This window comes from Mytilus galloprovincialis, chromosome 13 (genome assembly GCF_965363235.1).
Source record: "Mytilus galloprovincialis chromosome 13, xbMytGall1.hap1.1, whole genome shotgun sequence".
NCBI lineage: Eukaryota > Metazoa > Mollusca > Bivalvia > Mytilida > Mytilidae > Mytilus > Mytilus galloprovincialis.
Genome location: NC_134850.1, coordinates 36,808,044 through 36,821,961, shown reverse-complemented (window position 1 = coordinate 36,821,961; position 13,918 = coordinate 36,808,044). Strand labels below are relative to the sequence as shown.

The 13,918-nt window shown below is 31.4% G+C and overlaps 1 long non-coding RNA gene across 1 annotated transcript; it reads right to left on the bottom strand.

Annotated features, from left to right (window-relative positions):
• Positions 1-313: 313 nt before the first annotated feature.
• On the bottom strand, positions 314-10,630 carry LOC143057587 (uncharacterized). Its single transcript, XR_012972744.1, has 3 exons — positions 10,491-10,630; positions 2,904-3,015; positions 314-566 (listed from the first exon to the last, which is right to left on the bottom strand). It is a non-coding gene; the product is annotated as an uncharacterized LOC143057587 (long non-coding RNA).
• Between the last annotated feature and the right edge of the window lie 3,288 nt (positions 10,631-13,918).

Below are 13,918 nucleotides of genomic sequence, written 5' to 3'. Positions count from 1 at the left end.
TCTTTTGGCTCTTTGCGTACTTTGTAAAGTTTATCATAATGAAATTAAATATTTTCTAACTTTAGTAGCGATACACACCAAAAGATGCGGTCTGACTGTATAAACTAAGAACAAGGCATTGTGTAACACTACGTTACAATTTAAATCAACTATCTGTGTATATTCGTGAAATGGCAAGCTCCGAAAGGTATCAAGGAAAATAACACTAATAACTCAGTAACAAGAAAATTCCATATACATAACCTGAATTTTATTTTTATAGATATACATCCACATTTTTTAATATAATAGTATTAAATTCATGTTGCAAGAAGAATTTTTACTGATGATTAAATGGATAATAAATAACAACAATTTTATAATATTAATTAACAAGGAATGAGGCACTAATAATGTTTTGGATTAAATGCAATATAAACAATTAACATTCAAATGTTATCCTCGAAAACCTCGTGACAACATCATCATTTTCATCATATCCGACATTTCGAATTCTCCATTCAGCAGAAACTGCATCATCATTAATCTCATAAACGGGTTCACCTGCTGTTTTTGCACTGGTCGGCCTGGAATTATTATAATGTAAAAGTTTAAATAAATAAAGCATTTTTATATTTTATAGTACATGTATAGTCAAACAACATTTAGACAAATCAGTACATATGGCTTGAAGAAAATAATTCATCGAATGGTTAAAATTTACACCAACAATTTCCAATTATATACTCTAAAGGACAGCACAAAAGATGCATTCCTTTCAATTGTTGAAAATTGATTTTGTGATTTTTATAGCTTCCTCATTGTTAATTTTTTTTTATGTTTCCATCTTCATCGCGAATTATACAAACGTTTGCTAGTTGATAGCTAATACTTGTTTCCTTTCTTTAGTTGTTCGACGCTAATTTTATGTATTTATTTACTTGATCATCATTAAATTTGTATCTGTTTTGTATTTATTTACTTGATCATCATTAAAGGAGTAGGTCCGGTAAGGACCGATTTTGGCCTCAAATTTCAGGTTCATGTGACGAAAGAGTTTGACCACTTTTTAAACACTTAAGTGTCTATTTTATTTGAATTAATTAGTTTATGTGAAAGATTTTAACAGATTTAGTCATTAAAAACGATCCGATTCAAGCTCAAATATGAAAAATCTACCTAATATGCCAAAAAATGTCACTTTTCAGATGGTTTTTGGTAAAAATGAAAGTGACCGCATCCGTGTTCATCCTCAATCTTTATATATGTTATGTATTATCATAAAATACAACTTACATTTCAATATTAAGGATGAACACGAATGCGGCCACTTTCGTTTTACACGAAAACCGTCTATAATTTAACTAAAATGCTAGAATTATGAGGATTTTAGTAATTTAGCATGACTTAATGGTGCTAGTACCGTATATATGTGCATTGTATTGTCAAAAACAGCCCATATTTATGTAGCAGAAGCATTCTACTGTCCAATAAATAACTTAAGGTTTACATTTTAACAATTTTGTAAAACTGCTATATTTTGGGGCCAAAAAGGGGTCTTACTGAACCTACTCCTTTGTATCTGTTTATGTGTTCATCGGCTAATTGTGTATCTGTATGTTTGTTCATTGTTAATTGTGTATCTGTATGTTTGTGTATTGTTTATTGTGTATCTGTATGTTTGTTCATTGTTAATTGTGTATCTGTTTGTTTGTTTATTGTTAATTGTGTATCTGTATGTTTGTTTATTGTTAATTATGTATCTGTTTATTTGTTTATTGTTAATTGTGTATCTGTATGTTTGTTGATTGTTAATTGTGTATCTGTTTGTTTGTTTATTGTTAATTGTGTATCTGTTTGTTTGTTTATTGTTAATTATGTATCCGTATGTTTGTTCATTGCTTATTGTGTACCTGTATCTTTGTTTATTGTTTATTGTGTATCTGTTTGTTTGTTCATTGTTAATTGTGTATCTGTATGTTTGTTCATCGCTTATTGTGTATCTGTATGTTTGTTCATTGTTAATTGCGTATCTGTTTGTTTGTTCATTGCTTATTGTGTATCTGTATGTTTGTTCATTGTTAATTGTGTATCTGTATGTTTGTTCATCGCTTATTGTGTACCTGTATCTTTGTTTATTGTTTATTGTGTATCTGTATGTTTTTTCATTGTTAATTGTGTATCTGTTTGTTTGTTCATCGCTGATTGTGTATCTGTATGTTTGTTTATTGTTAATTGTGTATCTGTTTGTTTGTTCATCGCTTATTGTGTATCTGTATGTTTGTTTATTGTTAATTGTGTATCTGTTTGTTTGTTCATCGCTTATTGTGTATCTGTATGTTTGTTTATTGTTGATTGTGTATCTGTATGTTTGTTTATTGTTAATTGTGTATCTGTATGTTTGTTTATTGTTAATTGTGTATCTGTTTGTTTGTTCATCGCTTATTGTGTATCTGTTTATGTGTTCATCGCTAATTGTGTATCTGTTTGTTTGGTCATCGCTAATTATGTGTCTGATTCCTTGGTTCCTTTTTTTATTTATGCATGTTGCTTATTTATTATATCATTCATGTGTTTTATTTATATACTTGGTGTGTATTCTGAAAAATCTGCTTAATATTTTTTTTAACATACCTAGTCGGCTAAGAGTTCTACAGAGCTCATGTTTCCCGGTTAATTTGTACATATATTGCCCGACTCTACTAAATTCACTTTACCATCGCTATATGTGTTCATGTTTGACTGTTTATCACCAATTGTATTAAATCATTCTTTTTAAGATGTCTAAGTTGTATACTACCGTCATATTTTTTGTATTTACTCAAATTGTAAAATCAATTGGTTAACAAAATTTTAGACATAACAGGCTAAACATGAGGTTATATGTGCATACAAATTACGAAGTGATTCGTTCTTTTACTTACCGAAGCTGCCATTGGATCTTTTCGGAAATACTCGCATTGCTGCTGTCTGTGTATGGACACACACCAGTATAGAAGCTATTATCAAAACTACAAGTGGTTTACAGGATGCCATCTTAAAAACACAAACAAAACAAGAAATGTGATGAAAAATAGTATGTTGAAACTAAATATATAATTTTTAGTTTAACTCTAATGTTTCCCTGGGAATAGAATTATAAATGTGCACTTAGTGAAATACAGCTAAGGTAATCTATGCCTGAGGTAGAAAAGCCTTAGTATTTCAAAAACTTCATTTTTTGTAAACAGTAAATTTATAAATATAACCATATCAATGAAAATAACACTTTATCAATTTGAAGCGTCCACAAAATACTTGTCGATACATATCAAAAAACCACCAAATCATTAATATTTGATTCTAGTCCTGCATATGTATGACACAATTGCAACTAGTTTTTGAGTAAACATCATGTATTTTCAGTGGAAGTGTGTGTCGTAATATTTTTATTGATGATAAACTGCAAAATTCATGACAACATGCGGTTTCTATGATAACATCACAACAATGCGGAAAAAATGTTATAACTTGTAATTTAATAAATGTGGCATCAAGATGTAATGAATAAAATTGAATATATCTTTCTGTATCTTTTAGGGTTTTTAAAAAGTTAATCATATGCAATTTTTAGCACGAAAAGAGGTACCAGCTTCATACAAAACTTGATTCGATCAACGCTTTTCCTTCCCCTACAAAATACATATAGCAACATTTAAGTCGTAAATAAAATATCTGGACTTCATAAACAGTCTTCCGGCTTCGTCTGGCAGAATGAATTTAAGACGCATTGTGTCATTATGATTAGGCACTTTAGAATTTTATGAAGCTTTTGAACTTATATCGATTTTAATCCAGGTACCTTTCATAATTATTGAGTGTATGCTTTTTCAATAACTTTTGAGGCCGACATATCCAGCTGAAGAGTCAACTTACGGACGCCATCACGAGTTGGTTGACCGTTATGGAATAACCGTATCACAAATGATATCGGATATGTTCCTTACGTCGTAACTACTATCCCCTTCCCTTTCCTGAATGTGACCTACCGAATAAGACTATTTACAGGATTTGTTATCACATAAGCAACACGACGGGTGTCGCATGTGGAGCAGGATCTGCTTACCCTTCCGGAGCACCTGAGATTACCCCTAGTTTTTTGGTGGGGTTCGTGTTGTTTATTCTTTAGTTTTCTATGTTGTGTCGTGTGTGCTGTTGTTTGTTTGTCTTTTTCATTTTTAGCCATGGCGTTGTCAGTTTGTTTTAGATTTATGAGTTTGACTGTCCCTTTGGTGTCTTTCGTCCCTCTTTTACATATCACGATGCAATTAAGTTCCGTATATTCTTAATTATAAAAAAAATATTTCATTATATAAGTTCCATATGAATGGTATATATAAATCAATTTCATCGTAAATTTCTAATAGATAATTAGGCGTTAATGTCTGTCCTATGAAAATTTGTTAAATGCATTAAATATCATACTAAAGTAATAAATTAAAAGCTTGATATGAATAATGGATTCGCGGATAATTGCTTAATACCCACTACAAAGCTAAAGAAGAGAAATTTGCCGACTTTTCAAGACAAAACCTGACTTGAACTTATAGAGATATAGTTGCAAAATAATTGACAGTGTACAAATGTTTTGTGTATCATACTTTTTAATGCAAAATTCCCCCAATAGAAATTTTTTGGGATTCTTTGATAGCTATATGTATATGTTTAACCCACCATTTTTTTTTTGGGGGGGGGGGGGTGCCTGTACCGAGTCAGGAGTACGACAGTTGTTTTAATTTGTTCCGTTGGTTGATAAAGTTAAACGTGAGACCAGGCCTCACGGTCATAAAACTTTCTAGCACGATTTTTGTACTCAGACTCAAGAATCAACCTATCAAAATACTGGATTTCATGTTTCGAGCATGATTTTTGTGCTCCGAGCACTGAGCAAAGTTTTATGACTTCAACCCCTTGTCAGTTTTATTGACTTCCTCCTTTTTTTTTTAAAATTTACCTTGACGTTCGGTAATTTACCTTGACGTTCGGTAATTTACCTTGACGTTCAGTAATTTACCTTGACGTTCGGTAATTTACCTTGATGTTCGGTAATTTTGTTATACTCTTTTATTCATACCAAGTACTTAGATGAAAAACAATATTCAATTGTTAATGATTTTGCTGTAATTTAGTAAATGTAATATATTGAACCTATTTTCCAGCAACAAACGGAATACGTTATGCTCTAATAAAATAAATCAAGCATGTCAATTATAACACACCGATACTCTTATCTTGTGTGCTGAAAAAACAAACATAGTCTGTTCACCCTAATATTTATCCCAAAAAACAGCGAAACATCGTACATGTATAATAAAAATCTTGAATATGCTATAATTCCCATGACTTTTTATAATTGAATATATAACTGAATTCTGACATGGTTGTGACTGTAGAGATATTTTCAAATATGTATGTCGTATATGTGTTTTTCCTTGATGATTATTTTTATATTAGTCGATGCTTACCTGTGTTTATAACAAATATATTATTATTTTACAACAGTAATAAAGATTTTTTTTTCAAGTCCTGTAGATTTGCATTCAAATTAATTATACTTAGCAACTTGATTTCATAATTATTTTTTGTTTTATTTTCCTAGGAAGTCGGATTTGTTTTTTATTTTACTTTTCTTAATGTTTTCCGGGATGTTTCATGACTATAAATAAACTCATCATAGATACCAGGATTGAAATTTTGTATTTGTGCCAGACGCGCGTTTCGTCTACATTAGTTACGCCCGAATAAAAAAAGACAAAAAGGCCCATGCTTGCATTTCCTATCATGATTTTCTAGATAGAGGGTTGTTGCTCACAAGGAAGCTATTGAACCAAGAGTTCTAAAGGGTGAAGTAAAAATCATCTCTTCGTAAATTTTACGGACGCCATCACGAGTTGGTTGACCGTTATGGAATAACTGTTTCACAAAATATATCGGATATGTTCATTACGTCGTAACTATAATCCGCTTCCCTTTCATGAATGTGACCTACAGAGTTAAACGATTTACCGGATTTGTTATCTCATAAGCAACACGACGGGAGCCACATGTGGAGCAGGATTTGCTTACCCTTCCGGAGCACCTAAGGTCACCCCTAGTTTTTGGTGGGTTTTTTAAACTTTTCTAGTATTCCATGTTGTGTCATTTGTACTATTGCTTGTCTGTTTGTCCTTTTCATTTTTAGCCATGGCGTTGTCAGTTTATTTTCGATTTATGAGTTTGACTGTCCTTCTGATATCTTTCGTCCCCTTTTAAGTACGAATTTGAAGAACATTTGGAACCAAAAAATCCGAAAAGTTCTGACAAATACAGCTTAGGTAATCTATTCCTAAATAAAGGCAACAGTAGTATACCGCTGTTCGAAACTCATAAATAGATTGAGAAAAAAACAAATCCGGGTAACAAACTAAAACTGAGGAAACGCATCGAATATCAGAGGAGAACAACGAAACAATAGAAACACAACATTAAAATGAAACACACACAGAAACAATCTATAATATAACAATGACCATTTTCCTGACAGGACATTTGAAGAAAATAATTGGCGGGTTGAACCTGGTTTTGTGTCCAGCAAAACCTCCCGCTTTTATGGCAATGTTAAATGTAACATTAAAATGACAACATTAAATAACAGGACTACAATACAAATAAAAGGAAGAACATATATGACAGACAAACACACGAATAATAGCTACCAAAAGGTGCCAGGTTTTAATTCTAGTACGCCAGACGTGCGTTGCGTCCACACAAGACTGACTAGTGACGCTCAAAGGATAAAAAACTCGAAAGCCAAAACAAGTACAAAGTTGAAAAGCATTGAGGACCAAAATTTCCTAAAAGTGTCCAATACGGCTAGGGTTTCTGCCTGGGATAAGAAAATCCTTATTATTTAGAATAATTTATACTTTTGCAAACAGCAAATTTTATAAAATGACTATATGATAGATATACATAGTAAAACCGAAGTGGTAACTAACTACAGAATAAAAACGAATACATTACAACTTAATCCAGCTGATAAAATACACAGCCGAGTTAGCCAAAGCCTCAACCATGTCAACGTCACATTTGAAATTCTATAAAAAAAGACCCACATAAAGTGAGGTCCCATTTGAATTTCTAAAAGTATTTCCCAAAAATATGTGGTATTAATTAGATAATTAATTATATTATCTAACTATGTCGGTGTTTCTTCTGAATCAAACTGTAAAGCAAATATATCGTACAGATTTCGTGGAACCAAACTAAAATCTAATAAATGAAGAGAGTGATTAATTTTCTTAACAATAACAAACGAATATAACGGAAAAGACGTTAGACATTTGACAAAATCCGATGAGTATAACAAATATGACCTGAGATAGAAAATCCTTTGTATTTCAAATATGTAAAGTTTTGTAAACAGTTAATTCACAATTATGATCGTATCAATGATTATTCATGTCAATGTCAAGGGCTGACCACAGGGCTGGTGATACCCTCGGTATAGAGTATGATATACAGAATATCATGTTAAACACATGGGAAAACAATATTAAAGCTTGTAAAAGTACTAATTAACTTCCGATGTTGTTTTCGTTTCACTATTGGTGTTGTAATAGATACAGGAATAATATGTTTTGATAAAGATCACGTCATATTAAGGAGAAACTAAAACGTATTTCTATTTTATAAAACTAAACATCTGTCAGCTACGTTTCAATATTAAAGTAGACGTGTTACTAAGGACAAAATATAATAAAAACTGGTGGTTTCACAAACATATAGCTGCACCTCTTAAATCGTTTGTCCTTTCAACGAATGTTAGGTTTGCGTATTAGTCGATAAGGAACTAATATGGGAAAAATCAATATATTATACAAAAAAATTTGAATATATACGACTAATGACCCATTATTATAATTATGTTATAACACGAGTAATTGATTGTTGATTGTTACATGGTTTAACATGAAAGATTACACCTGATAATTGGGAAAAATCAGATATTGGGAAACAGCTTTTGGATCCTATTCAATTAGAAGCACCTGTTGTGCATGCGTCTCTTGCCAATTACGAATTATTGCAGTCACATTTAATGATGTCACATCGAGGAAAGCACAGGGTTGTGGCAACGGATCATATGCGTTTAAACACCCATTCGACAACGTTCATGTCCTGTCATGTAGTTTTGTCATTTCAATGTTGTAATTAACATTGCCATATAAGCGGGAGGTTTGGCATGCCACAAACCAGGTTCAACCCATCATTTTTATCTTACAATGCCTGTACCAAGTCAGGGAAATGACCACTGTTATATTATAATTCGCTTATGTTTGTGTTACATTTTATTGTTGTGTTTCTGCTGTGTCGTAGTTATCTTATATTTGATGGGTTTCCCTCAGTTTCAGTTTGCAACTCGGATTTTATTTTTTTCTCTATCGATTTATGAATTTCGAACAGCAGTATACTACTGTTGCCTTTCTGTTGTCCGTAAAAGTAGGAAATAGGACTTTACCGATAGGCAACATTGGTTCAATACATTCCTTGCAAGCAACAACCAACAATGCTCATTTACGATATTCATAAAAGGAAAATTATCCGCGACATAGAACACAGAAATGGAAAGTAAAAAAGAGGAAATGGCAATAATACGGGTAATTTCTCGTAAATTTTAGATCTTCATCGACCCCTATTATAAGTAATATGGTTTGTTACTGACCCGTTTTAGAGTTGTGAAATATCGATAAGTGTTTTCTCTGAATGAACCGGGAACTTGTTTTGTCGCATATATGTAAGTGCTCTAGAAATTAACATAAAGGATACCATATATGCACGTAAGTTTGCCTTATTATTTGGTCTACATTTTAAATGTACAGATAAGGCTTGTTTTTTGTCTGATGCTTGGTCCGTTTCTGTGTGTGTTAGTTACATTGTAGTGTTGTGTCGTTGTTCTCCTCTTATATTAATGCGTTTCCCTCAGTTTTAGTTTGTTACCCCGATTTTGTTTTTTGTCCATGGATTTATGAGTTTGAACAGCGGTATACTACTGTTGCCTTTATTTGTTACGATGTCCTTTCATTTTTTACAGACTTTGCCATCTCTTTATCCATATAATTTTGCAATGAGGGCATGTATATTCTTATTGTCATCGTTACTAAATTCCATAGAATGTATCTTTCAATTGGGTAACCTTTACAACCAGCAATCTAACATGTGCTAAAATGGATGTAAACATCTAATCTGCGACCAATGTTTTGGACTCATGATACGCTCCAGCTTTGTGACAAAACATCAACTTCAAGATATTTGCCCCAAATGATCAATGTTTCATCATGGGCTATAGTTTAGCAACTTTCCATAGCAATAATTATTAAAATTCTGTATAATAAGAAGTGAGCTAATTAAGGAGTGGTAAATTATAGATGATAACTATGTTGATGTGAAAAAGTGCTGGTAAAAAACTCATCAAAGATACCAGCCTTAGCTTATAATTTACAACTGTGTGATAATTTTAATGTGTAATTACTTATAAGATGAAGCAAATAGTATGTGAATCGTGATACTAATTGTATATACTTATTCGATAAGTAGCAAGTTTATTATCCCTCAAGACTCAACCCATTTCGCAACGCGAGGCGGAGAGTAATATTTGCTAACGAGAGGGCAATAAACTTGCTATCGTCTAAAAAGCCAGTAAATAACTGTTTTAATATACAGAAATACATTGGTGTATATTTCCAGACAATGTATGATGATTCTCTTTACTATATCTCTCTTACTTTCGTTCTTAATGAAACATTTTGGACCATCATATTCAAATTTTAAGTCTAGACGATGTTAAAAAAATTCGTGAACCCTTATTCTTCACTGACCTAATTAATACTAGTAAAATTCTACTAAAACGAGAAAATTGAAACAATATAGAAGAACGGAGAAATGTCTGCTACTAGTGTTTCACTTAATAAGAATATTATATAACCGGTTAATTGTTTTTGAAACTATTAATTGGTAAATAGACTTTGAACAGTAAAATATGTGTTTCAAGCAAAAAGTTCATATAAAGTAAATAGGTTTTGAAACTAAACGTTTTTTTTTTAAATAATTTCATTAGAATGTTCATTTTATTCTATTTAATAAAGGAAATACATACTAAGGTATAATGCATTCTTGCTACGAGTACATAGGCACCTAAGGAATGGCAAATAGTCAATTACTTAACTAGCTGTATGTCTTCTTTATTTTGTGTCTTTTGAAAACATAACCAGGGGTAGTCTTCTGTTCATAGATAAGTACATGAACAGAATCATAACTAGCAATGGCTTGTTTATATAAGTTTGTAGTATAAGTAGTCACTATACGAGAAATAATGAAAATATAAGAAAACTAAATACAATCAAATATAAAATGAATAAAATATGTGCTTAAAATTGAAAGCTTTAAATTAACCAATGAAACAAATTAATGCACTTTTCCTAAATGTACGTACATACCTTTCACGTAAACAAGTAAACACTGTGGAAAATAATTTACTGCTGGTTAAAAGATTTCGTGTTTCCAGTCTAGTAGGTGCATATCAATAAAATTAATGGAGACATAAGGATTTTGCCAAAAAAAACTACAAAATATCCTAAAATACTGAACGTGACAACTATATTACACGATTCAATATTCCGTCGAAATATTGTTCCATGTCATAATAGGTATTAATATGCTGTCATTTGTGGCGGTAATTAATTATGTATTTCCTCTAATTGTTTTTTTATTGTTTGTAAAACAACATGTACTTAATGTTATTTTAGATACCAAACAATACAAAAAGTGTACACACCTTTTTTTGGGACGAAGTCGTAAAATGTTAGGTGTATATCAATAAAATTATATAACGTATAAGGAAATTAGAGCCAGCAACACTCCAATAAAGTTTTATAAAAGAAAATGAAGACATATACGGATCACAGTCCTTTTATCATACAAAAAATAGCAAGCTCTACAGGCAAGGTACGTTAGAAATAATAAGTCTGAACATGCATATGTAATCCCTAAAATTATTAAAATTCATTTGTTAGTTGATTGATTTCGTTTACGTAAGGTTTTAATGATGGAGGAGACCAGAATGCCCGGACAGAACTATTGAGAAAAATAACAATCCTAGCCAATTAAGATTGGAGTGGAGCGCATCTGCCATGTGGGCAATCCAAACTCACAACCTTGGTGTTGACGGGTTAGTGATACAATAGTTTTGGGTAATATCCATTTGACGTGGCTCGGTTCTTATACATCCTGTCATTGCGTTACTTCGCTATGGCAATGTTTTTATTCTTGTCTTTCGTATTGCTAATGTGTTTTGCCTAAATCATGTTTAATTATTAACAATCAGTATGTATGCTTAGATTACATGTGTTGTTAGTGTGGATATTGTGTGAACTTTGTGATTTGTGTTGATTTATATGCTCTTTATTGGCCCTCAGGAAAAAATATTTGAATTTGAATTTATATGCCTTTTTGTTTTTCATTATTGACATACATGTTTGTTTTATAGTAATTAAGATTATAACACAATGTTGACTGCTGTACCCCTGATTTATTTTCCCCTATCATGTTTTTTTTTTGTTTTGTTCACACATCACTGTCAATATATTGAAATTGTATGCAACTGTCATACAAGTGAGAGGTTAAGCTAGATATAAAACCAGGTTGAATCACCATTTTCTACAGAAGAAAATGTCTGTACCAAATCAAAAATATTACGGTTGCTATCCGTTCGTTTGATGTGTTTGAGCTTTTGGTTTAGACATTTGATTAAGGACTATCCGTTTAGAATTAATTTTGGAGTTCTGGATTTTTGTTATTTTACTTTTGATAACATAAACCATTCGCCCACTAATACCATGAAAAATCATCAAAACCAACAAAAAAAAATAACAGCGCATAAAAAAAACCATCTCAAGATAAAAACAAAAATTCTGATTGGAACAGGTATAAAAAGTAATGCGAATGAAAAACTGTAATTATTGAAGAGATTGTTTACACTTATTACTTATTGGTTCAACAAACTTAACCATAAAACGCCACCATGAATAGTGTACTGTCAAACAATCTGATCTTAGGTCTGTAACCATAAAAATTGTGATATAACAGTATTGAAATATTGCAATGTACTAATTATGAAAATCATATTCAATAACAGCAGTATGAAAAATCTTACCGCTTACAATTATACTTCTTACAGAGTTTATTAAATTTAATGAAAATACAAAAAAAACAACATTTACGCGCTTATTAGATACATGTAAGTAATAATTGTTATTATGCAGGTTGGCAAACAACAAACAAGCTATACTTTATTACATTTACGCGTGTTATACAATGTGTTCCCTTCATAAATATATCGAAAATTTAGAATTTCAAAACTAAAATCTGCTCAGACGAAAGCACTTTGTTTCCATCCGAATATGTTAACCTTACTCAAGGGTATTTATTTTCTGTTGTATCCATCTGTGCATTGCAAGTACAAGACATTTTATAGAGCTTTCTTTTACATGATATACAAATGTGTGTTTCTGGAATATTCCTAACGACTAAAATTTAACTACCAAATATTTACGAGTGACAAAAAAAACTTAACAAATTAAAACAACCTCGTCATTTGGTTTCTGTTGGAGAGTTGCCTTCTTGGCAATTATACCACGTTTCCTTATTTGCATACTAAACAGAACAGCATAGACTTCTAGGTTGGCATTAAAAGAGGGACGAAAGATACTAAAGGGACAGTCAAACTCATAAATCTAAAACAAACTGACAACGCCATGGCTAAAAATGAAAAAGACAAACAGAAAAACAATAGTACACACGACACAACATAGAGAACTAAAGAATAAACAACACGAACCCCACCAAAAACTTATGGGCTTAATATACGATCTTCCAGTAGGTACTTTTCCCGAGGAGAAAAACAATTTGCCGTCACCAAACCTTTCAGAATATGTTGAAATATAAATTCTTAATATTCAATGAAGCTGTAATTTGTAATTAAAATACCAATTTCGTGTAAAATTAAAAACCAACATGAAAAAATACTTTATTATAAAAATCATTGATTCTGTCCTCCTTCATTCCATTAATAAAAGCCATAACCAGTTATTGGTGTTTTGAGTTTCTTTTTCTGCCATCATTTGTTGCATCAGCCACATTCGAAGGTAAACATTACCTATCTGGTTACCTAAAAAAAATATACAGTTTTTATACTTATTGACTGGGTATAGTAAAAAAGTAAGTGTATTGTCCCCGAAGTGTAAGTATAATAATATAATAAACTTACTACTTCACGAATATTCAGTCAGTTAGTGTTTTATTATACCGAAAGAGACAAAAGACAAAAATGTCGGAACTAAATTCCGAGAAATATGATGACGTTTGCGGTCAAATAGTTTCACTGAGGTCCTTTAGTTGGAAACTATTGACCGGTGAAGTAGTTCAACGCTTGTTATTTAAAAAATACTGATACATGTAAGATGGTGTACTTATTTTATATAGAAAAATATATCTGAGGTATAATCAATGTACATATCCATTGTATTTATCCTGTAATTTATCCTTTATTTGAGTTTTTTAAGTGTACTTTTTTCAATCTCAACAGTTGTTATTTTATAGAGATATACTCGTCTGAAACACGACCCTTAAATGAACTGTGACGTAATAGTAGTCTTAACATTGCCATTCGCTCATCAAAGATACAAGAGAGCAGTAAGCTTTCTTTGTTCAAATACAAATTCTTAACATTGCCATTTGCTCATCAAAGATACAAGAGAGCAGTAAGCTTTCTTTGTTTAAATACAAATAAAGTAAAAAATAGTTGTTATGTGTACATTAAATGACTGATAACACGGATACACATTTGTACTATGTTTAATTCAGCAAT